At 45.1% G+C, this 15,052-nt stretch overlaps 1 pseudogene; it reads left to right on the forward strand.

Moving 5' to 3' along the window:
* The first annotated feature begins 214 nt into the window (after positions 1–214).
* On the forward strand, positions 215–350 carry LOC115065064 (annotated as a pseudogene).
* The last annotated feature ends 14,702 nt before the right edge of the window (positions 351–15,052 follow it).

Genomic DNA, 15,052 nt, shown 5'->3' on the forward strand with positions numbered 1-15,052 from the left:
TTCTTTCCATGTGTCAGTTGGGTTAGCCTGAGTGTAAGTATCAAACAGAGTCTTCCAAATCTAAACATTTAAAAGCTGAAATGAACCAGAACTACAGGAAGGAAGACAAAAGAAAGCTACCTAAGTCCCCTGCATTGCTCTGCTGTTTAAAGTGAAGAAATTCCAAGCCATTTTTAAAATTCTGAAAGACGAAAGCATTAATAACTGACTTCCCATGCTCTCCTGGCAGATGGGAGACACCACAATCATGAAGGCGGTTTTCCCGGTAGGATGCTAACCCACTGCACTTGGGATGTGTTGACCCTTTCGAATTTCGCAAATGTAGGAACTCAGCTGCACAGTTTGTGTACTGTCTTAAACAGGAGAGAATGAATGAATGAGAAGAACTGGTTTTTCCAGAGCTGGAAAGATAGCCTAAGTTAAGAGCACTTGGTGATCTTTCAGATGTGGTTCCCAACATCCACACGAGGCAGCACACAACAGCTTGAGACTCCAGCTCCCAGGGGCCCGATGCCCTCTTCTGACCTCCACAAGTCAGAACTGTCTTTCCATTTCCTCTGTGGTCTCTGATGTTCTGATTTTACACTATGATGTAGATTATCCCATAAAGCAAGAGTAAATAAAACTGAGATTATGGTCGCCTTTTTTCAACCACACCAACAATGCTTACTCTGTATGAATAACGAGAAAGAGAGGGTAAAAAAGAAAGAGAGAGAGAAAGAGAGAGACAAAGACAGAGACAGAGACAGACAGAGAAAGAGAAAGAGACAGAGACAGCCACCCAGGGCTGTTCTTCCTACAATGGCCAGATGGCCAGATGGTGCTGTAATCACACCCAATGGGGTAGTGTAGCTCTGCTTCATCTCTAAAGAGTGCCAGTTTTCAAATAACATGTTAACACCACAACCAAGAATCACTGCCTAGACTGGTGCCCAGTTATTTTTGTCACTCTCGATAAGCCTCCTACAGAACTAGCATTACTATAAAAAGTACATCTCCTCATGGCTAAGGAGGCAGTGTCCCTGGCCAGTGGCTATTTGAGTACAGAACTCCCAAGGGCCCCATGGAAATCCATGGTCAAGTGGGCAGAAGACCCCAGATTCCTTTCCTGGTATTAAATACCCAAAACAGAATGATCTCTGTCAAACCCACTAGTGAAAGTGGCTAAAGCAGAAGCATTGGCACATGCTTGTATCCTGGCTCTGGGAAGGTTGACATGTAAGGACCATGAATTCAAGGCTAACTTGGACAACACAGTGAGTTTAAAGCCAGCCTGGGCTCTAGAGCGGAACTCTGTCAGATTAGACAGACAGACAAACAGACAGGAGGATAGATAGATAGATGGATGATAGATAGATAGGTAGATAGATAGATAGATAGATAGATAGATAGATAGATAGATAGATAGATAGATAGATAGGATGGTGGATGGATAGATTAGTAAATGATAGATGGATAGATGATGGATGAATAGATGATGGATGGGTAGATAGATTAATAAATGATGGATGAATAGATAGATAGATAGATAGATAGATAGATAGATAGATAGATAGATAGATAGATAGATAGATAGATAGATATACAGACAGTGTCTTAGTCAGGATTTCAGGGTTTCTATTTTTGCACAAAACATCATGAGCAAGTTTGGGAGGAAAGGGTTTATTCAGCTTACACTTCCACATTGCTGTTCACCATCAAAGAAGTCAGAACTGGAACTCACACAGGGTAGGAACCTGGAGGTAGAAGCTGACACAAAAGCCATGGAGGGACGCTGCTTACTGGTTTGCTTTCCCTGACTGCTCAGCTTGCTTTCTTATAGAACCCAGGACTACCAGCCCAGGGATGGCATCACTGACAATGAGCCCTCCCTTCTTGATCACTAATTGAGGAAATGCATTATAGCTGGATCTCATGGAGGCATTTCCTCAAGGGAGGCTCCTTTCTCTGTGATAACTCCAGCTCCTGTCAAGTTGACACACAAAACCAGCCAGTACAGATGGATGGATGGATGGATGGATGGATGGATGGATGGATGGATGGATGGGTGGATGGGTGGATGGGTAGATGGGTGGATGGGTGGATACATACATACATACATACATACATAAGTAGATACATACATACATACATAAGTAGATGCATACATACATACATAAGTAGATACATACATACATAAGTAGATACATATATATACATACATACATACATTAGTACATACATACATACATAAGTAGATACATACATACATACATAAGTAGATACATACATACATATACATAAGTAGATACATACATACATACATAAGTAGATACATACATACATACATACATACATACATACATACATACATAGGCAGATAAAACAGCAAGGTGGCAGTAAACCAGCACCGCCAGTTAGCAGTTCCTTTCAGGTTGTGCCCTCCTGTGTGGTTCGCTACCTGAGGCACCTGACTCTAGATGAAGACCCAAGCCCACGTCCTCACATGCTCCTAGTGTTCCTAGGCACCATGCTCACCAGGCCAGGCTCCAGAGTGACTAGAGGCCTGGCTGTTCTCGGCAGTTGCATGTGTCCAGTTCTACCTACAGGCGTAGCTTTGGTCTTTGCTGCCAAGGCCTGTTCCATGAGCTCCCACTGTTCTACGCCCTTACAGGAGGTTTGAGGTGAAGTTTTGCCTCTCAGGCTTTGCAAGTCTTAACTGTTTCCACGACAAGTGCCCATGATGCTTTCTGAGTGCAGAACTAACAAATATATGTCCATATTTTAAAGATGTATGTGGGGGAGTCCCTACGACTGACTGTGTGATATTACATCTCCGAAAACTCCCAAGACCAGGAGTGCTAACTGCCTAGGTAAAGGCGTGGGCTGTGAGTTCCATTAGTGAAAGTCATTTTGAAAAATGAACAATTAAGCTCAGGAAGTTGTTGTTTTTTGCTTTACTCAAGGCAGATGATAGCAACTAAAGTTAATATATTTTAATTTCACGTCTCAGCATAAATACACACAAGAAAGGATTCAGAGCTAGAGCCTGAAAGCATAATACTTACAACTGTTGATCTAATCCCATTTGTAAATTTCATGTGCCCACGGGAGTCACTATAGAAGCTACTAGATCAGTCTGTGCAGATGAGACTTTATTAGTGAGTATTCAGGAGGGGTTATGCAACGGATCTTAATGTAGCTAGAAGCCACGGTGCTTTGTTTTAAAACAAATAAACAAATATGGTTCTCTCTCTCTCTCTCTTTCTCTCTCTGTCTCTCTTTTATTTTTCTTTCTCTTTTTCATTCTTCCTCTCTTTCTCTTTCTCTCTCTTTTCCTTTCTTCCTTCCTTCCTTCCTTCCATCCTTTCTCTCTCTTTCTCTTCCTTTCTTTTTCTTTCTCTCTTTTTCATTCATCCTTTCTTTTTCTCTTTCTCTTTCTCTTTTCCTTCCCTCTTTCCTTCTTCTCTCCCTCTCTCTTCCTTTTTCTTTCTCTCTCTTTCATTCTTCCTCTCTTTCTCTTTCTCTCTCTCTCTCTCTCTCTCTCTCTCTCTCTCTCTCTCTCTCTCTCTCTCTCTTGTCCTGTCCTCATCCTCACTACCTTTTGCTTCTGTGGTTTGAGTACATAGCATGTGTATTGTATGCTCATGTGTGCATATGTGTATGGGTGCATGTGTATGTGCACATAGAGGCCTGAAGTTGACACTGGTGTCTGCCTCTACCCATCCCTTCTTTTTTTTTTTAACTTATTTTTTCTCCTTTTTATCAGGTGTTTTCTTCATTTACATGTCAAATGCTATCCCCTTTCCTAGTTTCCTCTCCAAAAATCCCCTATACCCTCTTCCCACCCCCTGCTCCCCAACCCACCCACTCCCAATTCCTGGCCCTGGCATTGCCCTATACTGGGGCATATGATCTTCGCAAGGCCAAGGGTCTCTCCTCCCATTGATGGCCAACTAGGTCATCCTCTGCTACATATGCAGCTAGAGACATGAGCTCTGGAAGTACTAATTAGTTCATATTATTGTTCCTCCTATAGGGTTGCAGACCCCTTCAGCTCCTTGGGTACTTTCTCTAGCTCCTCCATTGGGGACCCTGTGTTCCATCCTATAGATGACTGTAAGCATCCACTTCTGTATTTGCCAGGCACTGGCATAGCCTCACAGGAGACAGCTATATCAGGGTCAGCAAAATCTTGTTAGTATATTCAATAGTGTCTGGGTTTGGTGGTTGTGTATGGAATGGATGTTCTTGGTGTATAGATAAACATTCAGGCAAATGATTGATATACATAAAATAAATAAGTCTAAAACAAAACTAACTAATTAAAAATATGGTCCTAATGTTCCTAATAATACAACCGAAAAATAGAGACAACAAAATTGACTGAGTTTGAAGGACAGATTCACAAATTAAGTTGTCTTTTCCTATAAGTCCCTTTAGTTTGGTAGACATCCTGTATTTTTAGACAGTGTATTTCCAAGATTTATCAGGTTTACCTTTGTGTTCTGAAAACCTCTTAAGAATTTCACATCTCTTTAACACTACTCAGAATCCATCTGGGGAGGTCAGTCCTAAGAGCAGCAGCAAGCCATAGGAAATTGTCAGAACAAACACTCACTGTTCTGTGAGACCTGAGGAATGTCTCTGTGAGAGATGGCTAATGCCACAGTAGACTGGTCTGGAAACAGACACAAATGAACACATGAACAGGTAGACAACACAATTAAAATTTATCCTCTCCTGAATGTCTTTGTCCCTGAATGTAATGGCTATTCCACTTTCCAGATCCAAGGCCACTCGCAGATCTCACAGTCCCCTGCTCAGACCTTACTTAGCGTCCATTAAAGAGAATGCTCAGGGTCTCCACCAGAGTCTCAGTAAGTGGCACTGCCCAGAAGGGGTCATTCTGGCAAATGTCTAGATGCTCCAAAAGACAAGTATGTGAGAGAAACTCTCTGCAAGTCACACACATCACCACAGTGAGGACTACCATGGTGGGGTGCAGCTTATTTCATAGATTCTAAAAATAAATTCCAGACTAGCTCTTAAGATCACTCCCAACATAATTTAAAGGCATTTTGTTTCTTATATTTCTCTTCCCCTTGCCTCCTGTTTCTGGCTGCACATGTCCCACTGAACATACTGTTTATAGTCCAATGTCATTGTACCATGTCTACCATCAAATCTGGCTCCTTTGGTATGAACAGAGACTCCGGCTGTCTGTTAATGTTGGGCCATACCTTTAGTTGTGCCTTCAATAATACACATAACACCAAAGTGAACCTGCAACAGCTATAATTACAATTTTCATGACCCCCTCTTTAATTAATACATATGTGAACTATATCCTCCAAAATCTATTAGCCTAATAGTGTGTGAGTGGAGGGAGGAGTGCACATGCATGTGGTGTGTGCACATGTGTGTGGGTGGAAATCAGATGTACCTCAGCTGCTGTTCCCCAAGGACCACGCACCTTGATTTTCAGAAAGTCTTTCTCACTGGGACCTGAAGTCTGCTGGTTAAACTAGAATGGCTGGCCAGCAAGCCTGAGGGTCCACCATTCTCTACTGCCCCAGTACTAGGATTACATGTATGCACCACCACACCTGTTTGATTTTTTTACATGAGATATGGGTATCAAATTTAGCTCCTTGTGCTAGCAAGGCCCTTTGCTTACTGAACCACCTTTCCAGATGCTATCCAGCAAACTGTAATCTCATTTGACTTATTAAGAGAAAAAGAAAGAGGATGAGGAGGAGGTGGAGGAAGAAGAGGTGACAGTCAGACAGAGACAGAGAGACCGAGGCAGACAGAAACAGGCAGGGAGGAGAGAGACAGACAGAGTGGGGGGGGTGGAGAGACTGACTTTCTGGCATTTCTTGCTCCCATCAAATTGATATACATACAATGAGGGCAGGCCCCCAAAACTGAAATACACTGGAAAAATAGAACCCTGCCCCCATAATCTTAACATTAAGCGAGAGTGTATCAATCATTCCAGAATGGTTTCTAGTTATTCTTCCTATGAAGAACAGAATACATTTTGTTTTTTAAGACAGGAATCATGCAGTTTGTACTATTTATAATTTGATTAAACTTAATTAACCTAAGCACTAACTGTGGCACTTTCTCTGTCACCAGTTGTCTTAGGGTTTTACTACTGTGAACAGACCCCACGACCAAGGCAACTCTTCTTTTTTTTTCTTTTTTTTTTTCTTTTTTTTATTATTATTTTCTTTATTTACATTTCAAATGCTATCCCGAAAGTTTCCCATACCCCTCCCCCCACCTCTGTTCCCCTACCCACCCACTCCCACTACTTGGCCCAGGCCTTGCCTTGTGCTAGGTCATATAACAAGGCAACTCTTCTAAGGACAACATTTAATTGGGGTTGGCTTACAGGTTCAGGGATTCAGTCCATCATTTTCAAGATGGGAACATAGCAGCATCCAGGCAGGCATAGTGCAGGAGAAGCCGAGGGTTCTACATCTTCATCTGAAGGCTACTAGCAGACTATTCACTTCTAGGCAGCTAGGATGAGGATCTTAAAGCCTACACCCACAGGGCCATACCTACTCAAGCAGGGCCACTCCATGGGCCAAGCATATATAAACCATCACACCAATGCTACTTGGAAGATGTCATTAACGGATGGAAGGGCATCACTTCTAATGATGACATAACATTCTACTGGATGAACAAAGCCATTCCAAGGCCTTCATTTCTTAGTTTGGATAGGGAGTGCAAACTTAAGGTTTCAATATATTCTGCTGCCTGGGACAATATAAGGCCCTGAGGACTCCCCTGAGTTTGTTACCTGCTAATCACCATGACATGACTGGGCTTGTGGGTCAGGCTCTAGCTCTGCCATCGTGCAGCTCCATCCTCAACACACCTTCTCTCCTACTCATCCAGAGATATACCAGTCATGGTTGATACACAACCTTCTCCAGGTTGACCACTTCTTGTAACTGCACATGCAAGGACCATGCTTCTAATAAGGCCATGTTCTGCAGCTCTAGGCAGGACTGACTGCCACGTGACCTTCTGGGAGATGCAGCTCAATCTTTGCTTTCTTATAAAACCCAGGACTACCAGATCAAGGATGGCACCACCCACAATGGGCCCTCCCACCCTTGATCACTAGTTGAGAAAATGCCTTACAGCTGGATCTCATGGAGGCATTTCCTCAAGGGAGGCTCCACAAAACCAGCCAGTACAGAAGGATGCAATCCTCTAGTATATATGGTGATGATGGCCCTGAGCTGTCTCCATGCTTACCAGGACATCATCAGACCCATCCATGTCTACATCCCTAACCCATCACTTGGACCCCCATCAAGGTCCCTAGATATTGTAGAGAAAATATAACTTACAATTCCTGCAAACTACCTAGCCAGGCTGCTGAATCTCATAGGGATATTGAGAACCCACAGTCCAGACACACAAAATAAAATATATGTGTGGAGCCAGGGGTCACTGTCTCTGCAGAGTCTAGAACAGCTTAGATCTCAGGCACTCCAGGTGAAGCATCTGTACGAGCAAGGGTAACTTCCTCTGCAGAGTCTCATCCAGACCCTAGGGCGAATGACTGACTAATCATAGCCATTTAGAGGAGGGTCCCAAAAGCTAGCTACTGCCCAGAGGGAAGTACATTAGGCCTCCCTAGAGCTCCATAATGATCATATCTGAGAAACAGCAATTTCTGGAGTTTCCCTCCTGCCTTGAGCCCTGGTCATGAGGACCCTTCTATCTAGGTGCCCAGTTCCTAGAGGACAATGAAGCAAACACTGGGATTTCTCTTCAAGACATGGGATGAATCCTGAAGCAGGAATGGGCTGGGAACACAGGCCGCTGCAAAATTCATGTATATTTTATGTGTATCCTGGACACTTCACCTGGAGGTAATTTTATACACCATTTTTCCAAATATTGTGCCTGTGCACAGTATGGATTTTTCTACTTGTAGTGCCTGGCAAAAAAACTTTTGACTCTGGAGCATTTTAGAGTTTTAAATCAGAGGTGTGCAGGTTGTAATGTTTGGCCAAGATTCTCTACAGCACTGTGGTATCTGTTCTGCAGCAGAAATACAAGATCTGAGAAGGTTTTGGGGGGAGTGGGTTCAGAATCTGGACAGATATAGACACATCTGAGTGAAACCCAGGTGAGGGTGGAGGGCATAGTCAGGCCTTGTCTCTGTCTCCCCTAAGGAGAAATCACTGATGGCTTTCTCCCATGGAAGGTGCTGGTTTATAGCACCTGATGCCCACTTCATTTGGGTGTAGGGTCTCTGTGAATGCAATTAGGAAAGATGAGCATCCTGAAGCAGCATCAACCACACCCTTACAGAAAAACAAAATTTAGGACAAAAGTTATGTCCAAGCGAAAGGTTATGTGAAGACACTGGGAAGTGCCATCCACAAACTAAGATACTTGAAGCTGTCATAAGGTGTGAGAGAGACTGGAAAGAGAGTCCTCACAACCTGAGGAGAAGCTGACCCTGCCATAGCCCAGAACTATGACAGCAAGGTTCTGCAGATAAAGTTCCCCAGGCTATAGTGTTCATCACAGCAGTCACAGAAAGCCAATGAAAATGTCACAGAACAACACTCGCAAAGGGTCCACAGAGCACCCATGTCACCCCATATCTTGGGTACTATGTGTCCCTCTCATTCCTGCAATAGATACTGACTTATTCTGGATGAAGTCCTTCCTTAAACCCTCTGAGCATCTAGCACAAAGGACAGTACATAGGACTTATATCTCCCGGCCTATCTCCCTCAACTTCACAAAACTCAAGCCAGATGCAACAGGACACCTCCCCCCCACACACACACTTCCTGTAGATAATCCAGAAGCCCTCCATTTCATTATCTAGATGGATACCCTCTAGACAGAAAACCTCTGGTTGGAAGACAGACAGCAGAAGGCAGGGACTGAAAGGTTGAGGACTAACAAAAGCTAGACAATAGGGTGTAGCCATTATATAAATGGACTTGGAGGTGGGGAGTCCAGATTCTCAACCTTAGAAATTCAAATGCATCTCTCGTACATCACATCTGCTATCTAATGTGAGTGATGGTAAGCCCTTACATGCAGAAGAAACACCCAGAAGCAGGCCTTGCAACACCTACCCTGACTGGGCCACTTGAGCAGTGCTGTGTGTTCCCTGCCATGCTCCACTTAACCGTGCACACTTGAAGCAACATGCTGGTCACCAAAAGCTCCCTTGAGGTAGCTATGATCCCTATAAGCCTGTGACTGTCCATGGCCACAATGAGGATTAAAAAGTGGTTAGCATCTCTCTGTGTCTAGGACAAGGGAGTTCCTGGGGCTAACATCTGGATCCAGCATCACAGACTTCACATGGTATGTGAGGTGTAGAGAAGGCAGGTTAGGGACAGGGGAGATGAGTGGAGACTGGACCTAACACAGATAGCCCTAAGAGTCCTCTCTGCACTGTCAGCTGCAACCCAGCCCCCCCCCAAAAAAAAACAAAAGAAAATCAGGAAGACCCAGAGGAGGCCTATTTGGCAAGACCTCTGCTTGCTGTGGAGGAAGATAATTTGCTACATAAATAATGAATTAGATGAGTGTCAACGTGGAATTGGTTCTTGGAATGGCTGGCAGAGCTCTTGTGTGACTCGGGGTCACTGCGGGCTGTCAATTCCCAGAGCTGCCGGGACAGATCTGCATCAGGTTTCACTGTTCCCCACCCGCAGTGGTATGTCTTCACGGGGCTTGCTAATTCTATCTAGATGTGGCAGAGAGTCAGAGGACTCAGAAGCAGAAAGCATCCTTGTCCAATTGTGAAGAACCCGCAGGATTCCTCCTCTCTCTGCTCTGTCCTTCTACCATCAGTATTTGATGTGGTCCTCCCTGCTGGGACTTCAAGGTCCAAGTCCATCCATGCAGAAGGAGAGTCTTTGTTCTGCTTTCTTGAAGGTCCACTTCATTCTGTGTACACAGAGGGAGCAATAGGCTGTATGCACCTGCCCAAGAGACATAAAAACACACAGAATGTGCATCTGAGGTCTTTGCAGTCAGCCATACATGTGGTGTGCCCTGCGAAAAAGGATTTCTGATGAGCCCACAGAGGCAAAACAGAGACGAAGATGCTCACAGCAGTGACTCTTCAAAAGCACTGGGGTTGCTTAAGAGGTTTCACAAACAGGCTTACCCAGACTAGATAGCCAGGCCAAGAGGCACACTCCAAAGAAAGTGCAGAGAAACACTGGTCTAAAAATGGAGGCAATATGGAGGCCCCCTTTGTAGTCTCCATCCTAGCCAGGAAACATTCCAGAACTCAGTTTGGGAGAGGTCTGCTCATGCTGGAACTCGCTGGATGGCTGGGTGCCTCTGGAAAGAATTCCAAATCACTGCTACGCTCCAAGTTTTAGACATCTCCTTCTCTCCTGCATCTGGGAAAACTGCCTTACTTCATTTCCGCTCCCCAGCTGGAGTCAAGTCTCCTCCAGCCTGGCATGGCTCCGGGTCGCCCCAGCTCCCCACAGGTTTCCCCCTTCCTGTTGATCTAACAAGACTGGCAGAAGCCTGGACTCAGCCGGTCTTCACCTTCTTGGACACTGTGATGTCGACCAAAGTTCTACCTGTGAGGGTTGCTACGGGCAAGCCAGTTCCTCCCAAGAACAAGTGGTGTCTACGGTGATGCTGGAGCTGCTGCAGACCCCCACTACCGTTATGTCCGTTCCCCACCACCTTTGTTCAACAGCTCAGGGACACATTCAGTTACAGTGTGGTCTGGCTTATACTGTAACACTTGGTCAGCAGAATGTCCTGGCAAAGTCCTGAAATCACAGGAAGTACACTTATGAGGACTCCAGGTCCTATAGGTGAGCTACACCCGTGTGGCTCTCAGAGGCACACATTCCTCCAGTGCAGCAGCTGTAACCACATCTGCTGGTCAGAATGAGAGTTCAAAATATATCATCTCTTTTCCAAACATTTCAAAAAACAGGCCTGGGACAGTAGGCAGTGGGGTACCTGGCAGCGTAGATCAGTGCAGGGTGTGACGGTCAGAATTAATTGTCTCATTGATACCTAAAAGTGGGTCTCCAGGGTGATTCTCTAGATTAAGGTTAGCTTCTGAGACTTCCTGTGAGGGATTCTTGATTACGTTAATTGATTTCAGAAGGTCCTTTTTAAATGTGGACAGGATTACTCCCTAAGAAGGGAATCCTGGTCAGAATGACATGGAGAGAGGGAACTGGGCATTAGCATGCAGTGGGCACTGGGCAGCACAGGGCACCAGTGGGCAGTAGGCAATATAGGGCACTTGAGACAATTGGCAATGCAGGACATCTGTGGGCAGTGGGCAATGCAGGGCACCTGTGGGCAGTGGGCAATGCAGGGCACCTCTGGGCAGTGGGCAATGTAGGGCATCTGTGGGCAGTGGGCAATGCACAGCACCTGTGGGCAATGCACGGCACCTATGGGCAGTGGGCAATGCAAGGCACCTTTGGGTTATGCATGGCACCTGTGGGCAATGGACAATGCAGGGCACCTGTGAGCAGTGGGCAACGCAGGGCATCTCATTGGTTTGGGTTTTGTTGTTGTTGTTTTTTGTTTCGTTTTGTTTTGTTTTTGGTCTTTGTGAGCTACTCCAAGTCTACCGTTATTTCTGGTTTGCCCATCTTGAGATTCCATTCTTCATCAGAGGAAGGAAACACTGCCTCCTTGGAACGTTGCCTCCTGTGCTTCCCAGTAGAACCACTGTGACCATGATCTCCTGTGTCATATTCCAAGCCCCCAAAATCCTGTAATGTAAACAGAGGTAGAAAGATTGCTGTGAGACTGGTCCCCAGTGCCAGGTCTGTCCTAGCCACTGTATCCTGCTGGCAGGGCCCAGAACCTTCCTCCCTCGGCCTCAGCTCAGCCCTCACTCCTCCAGTTCTCCAAATCCAGAAACAATCAAATATTCTGTGTTGTGTTGTGTTGTGTTGTGTGTATGTGTGTGTGTGTGTACATGTGTACATAGTCCCTTTTACTTCAAAGTTATTGTCATTCTTATTCTATATTTGTTTTATTATATTTTATTAATTATTAACATGTTTTGTTATGTTTAATTAATTTTTAAGTCTAAATATATTTTGAACATATCCTTCCCCTCCCCTAAGTCCCATTTTGAGGAAACTTGATTTATTGTTGCCATTTGTCCATATTGGTTAGGTTCATAGAAAGGCCACATCCCCAGCTTTAACTAACAGTAACTATGGCTCTGCCTCTTGCTTCCATGATCCCATTTCACTTTGTTTTAAAGCCAGGCTCAGACCAAAGAGTTTAATCTTCTCATCACCAAAATATTCTCTCAATGACCTTGAGGTCTGTGTCATTCATGGGGAAGCAGAGCTCAAAAGAGCTTGTTTGTGTGACAAGACCTCTCTGCAGTGTGTGCAGAGGGTGGGGCTGGAACCTACAGAGTGAATTACAGGAAGAATAGTCAGGGAACTGAGGAGAAGCTGGGAGCTAGCACCTTCTGCATGTGGACTCTGTTAGCCACAAATCTCCAGGGACATTTCAAAAGCCCAGGTAGTACTTGGCTAGGGTGACAAAGAAGGCAGTGGTCTGAACACATATCACCTTGAAATATGCCACGCCCAGGAAACAAAGATGGAGAGACCAAGTAACTGTCACCATCAGATGTGGTCTGCCAGGCTCAGAACAGCCTGAGCCACGTAGTCTTCAGCGTACCCATCTGCATGCTAGGCACCCTCGGCTTTCTGTAAAGGTGAACAGAATACACCAGATCAGGTCAGAACCCATGTCCAAAATCAGAACAATGAGACCGTCTACCATGGTCCATAGCCAGGATCTGGCAGTATTTGTGGATGTGGCCTTGTCCTGGTCAGTCGCCTGGTTATGACCCCCCAGCAGGTGAATTAAAGGAGATTTCACATCCACTGGGTACCCCTCAACTATGGTTGAGTTACCTACTACTCATGTTCAAGTGTCAGGGCTGGAAGACAGAACTACCATGCAAATACACCCACAGCCCCTGGAAACAGTGTTGCTAACCCTAACCCTAACCCTGCCTCAAAGAGTGAGCCCACAATCTAATCTCACAAAGCCTCTACCACCCTTGGGTCAGCTCAGCTTTTCAGGGTAGACCTTTAACTCTTTCACAGTACAAACTGACCCCCCCCCTTCATACCTCTTCCACTGATGTCTTCCTGGTCTCTGCACAGGAGGTAGTACAACACTGTGACCAGCTCTGTCCACACAACAGCCTGGACACACTTTGGCTACAACATAGGATCACAATGAGAACTTCAAGTCAAAGTCCCCTACATTCATCCAAGGCAATATGAAGGGTTTGCCCCACCACTCAGATTAGACATTGCTATTCAACCATCTTGGCTTCCTGTCCAGTGAGCTCAACAGCATAAAAGTTTGACTTCCTTCCACTCAGTCCTTCCTTCGAGTACCTTTTCTCTGCCATGCCAAGTCCAGCCTCTCTCCAGGACTTCCTGGTCCAAGGTGATTTCCCCAACACACACACACACACACACACAAACATACAGAAACATACAGGCACACACACAAGCACATAGAAACACACAAGTACACACAGGAACATACAAGCACATGCACACACAAGCACATGTAAAGACACACACAGGTACACACACACAAACACACAGACATAACACAGACACACACACAAGGACACAAGAACACACAGACATGAACACACAGGCACACACATACATACAAGCACACACATACTCACACGCATGCACACACAAGCACACTGGCATTGGGGAATTACAAGAAATTAGAGATGATATGGCAGAAGCATGTATTCCTTTTCTCCCAAGTCCAAGTCTCGGCTTTCTGAGTACCTGCTGTAAAAGGAAAGGCACTTGGTATTTAGGAAACACTCTACTAACATGGTGTTCATTGAGGTTATTGGCGGGGGTTGGGATGCTGTTGTTTGTTTTTCTGAGGTGTTATTGTGCTGTAGGCACAGATTTGTTATTGCATTTTGATTATTGTTATAGAAATAAAAAGCTAACAGTTGGTGTGTTACCTGAAAGATCTTTGAAAACTAATGAATGTCTTGGAGTACATTAGGAAAAAATCATGAAAGACAGGAAAAGAGCAGTTAATCATATTTCTCAAGTGAAACTTTCCACAACTCCAATCTGCAGTGAGAGAGGCAGATGGTAGCTGCCTGGGGCAAGGTTGAAGTGGGAACTAGGGAGAAGCAGCCCAGGGTGCTGTAGGGTAGAAGTGTGTTTGCTGTCCTTAGGGTTGTGGTGATTACACAGGTGCACAGGCTTGTCTAACTCGTAACCTGTGGCCCAGAATGGGTACATTTTATCGCCCATGAATTATATCTCAAAGCGGCTTGCTTTTTAAACACAAGATCTCTCTCACGCCCTCCTCCAGGGCCTTTCAGCCATAGAGTGTTTTCCTAAGGGTCCTACGTATGTGGGCTCATGGAGCACACAAGATCACAGGAAGGGCTTGGAGAGGCTTCTTCTTGCCTGAAGTGAAGACCCACCATCTTGGATTTTTTGAAAGAACTAGCTTGATTGACCATGTCCTGACCTCCTGGCAGCTCAGTCCTGACAAAGCAAAGTGCCCTCAAAGGCAGGGGGGCTGGGAAAGATCTAGACTCTCAGAGGATAAACTGTTTAATGGGATTGAAGTTCAGAAACCCCATGTCAATCTCTCCACACCACAGTCCCTTCATTGCAGTGGTTCCCAGGCAGTGACTCAAGGCTGTGGTAGGTTGGCACCCAGGCTTCTCACTGAATTGTGGGCAAGCATTGGGAAGATGGGCTGACAATAAACATACTCTTCTACTCCACAGAGACCCTGGACATGGAACTTGGCCCTCCTTATGCTTTCTATCTACGTTAAAGTTCAAAATCCAAGATATCTCTTAGGTTGGGGTGGATGTGTTCTTGTGACTGTAGATCTGTTCATGTGTGCATATGTGTGAGAAAACTGGTGGAAACTCTCAGATGTTGTTCCTCCAGATCTTTCCACCTTGATTTTAAGAACAGGTCTCTCACTGGAACCTTGAACTTCCCATAGCTGA

The sequence above is a fragment of the Mus pahari genome, chromosome 11 (genome assembly GCF_900095145.1).
Source record: "Mus pahari chromosome 11, PAHARI_EIJ_v1.1, whole genome shotgun sequence".
NCBI classification, from domain to species: Eukaryota; Metazoa; Chordata; class Mammalia; order Rodentia; family Muridae; genus Mus; species Mus pahari.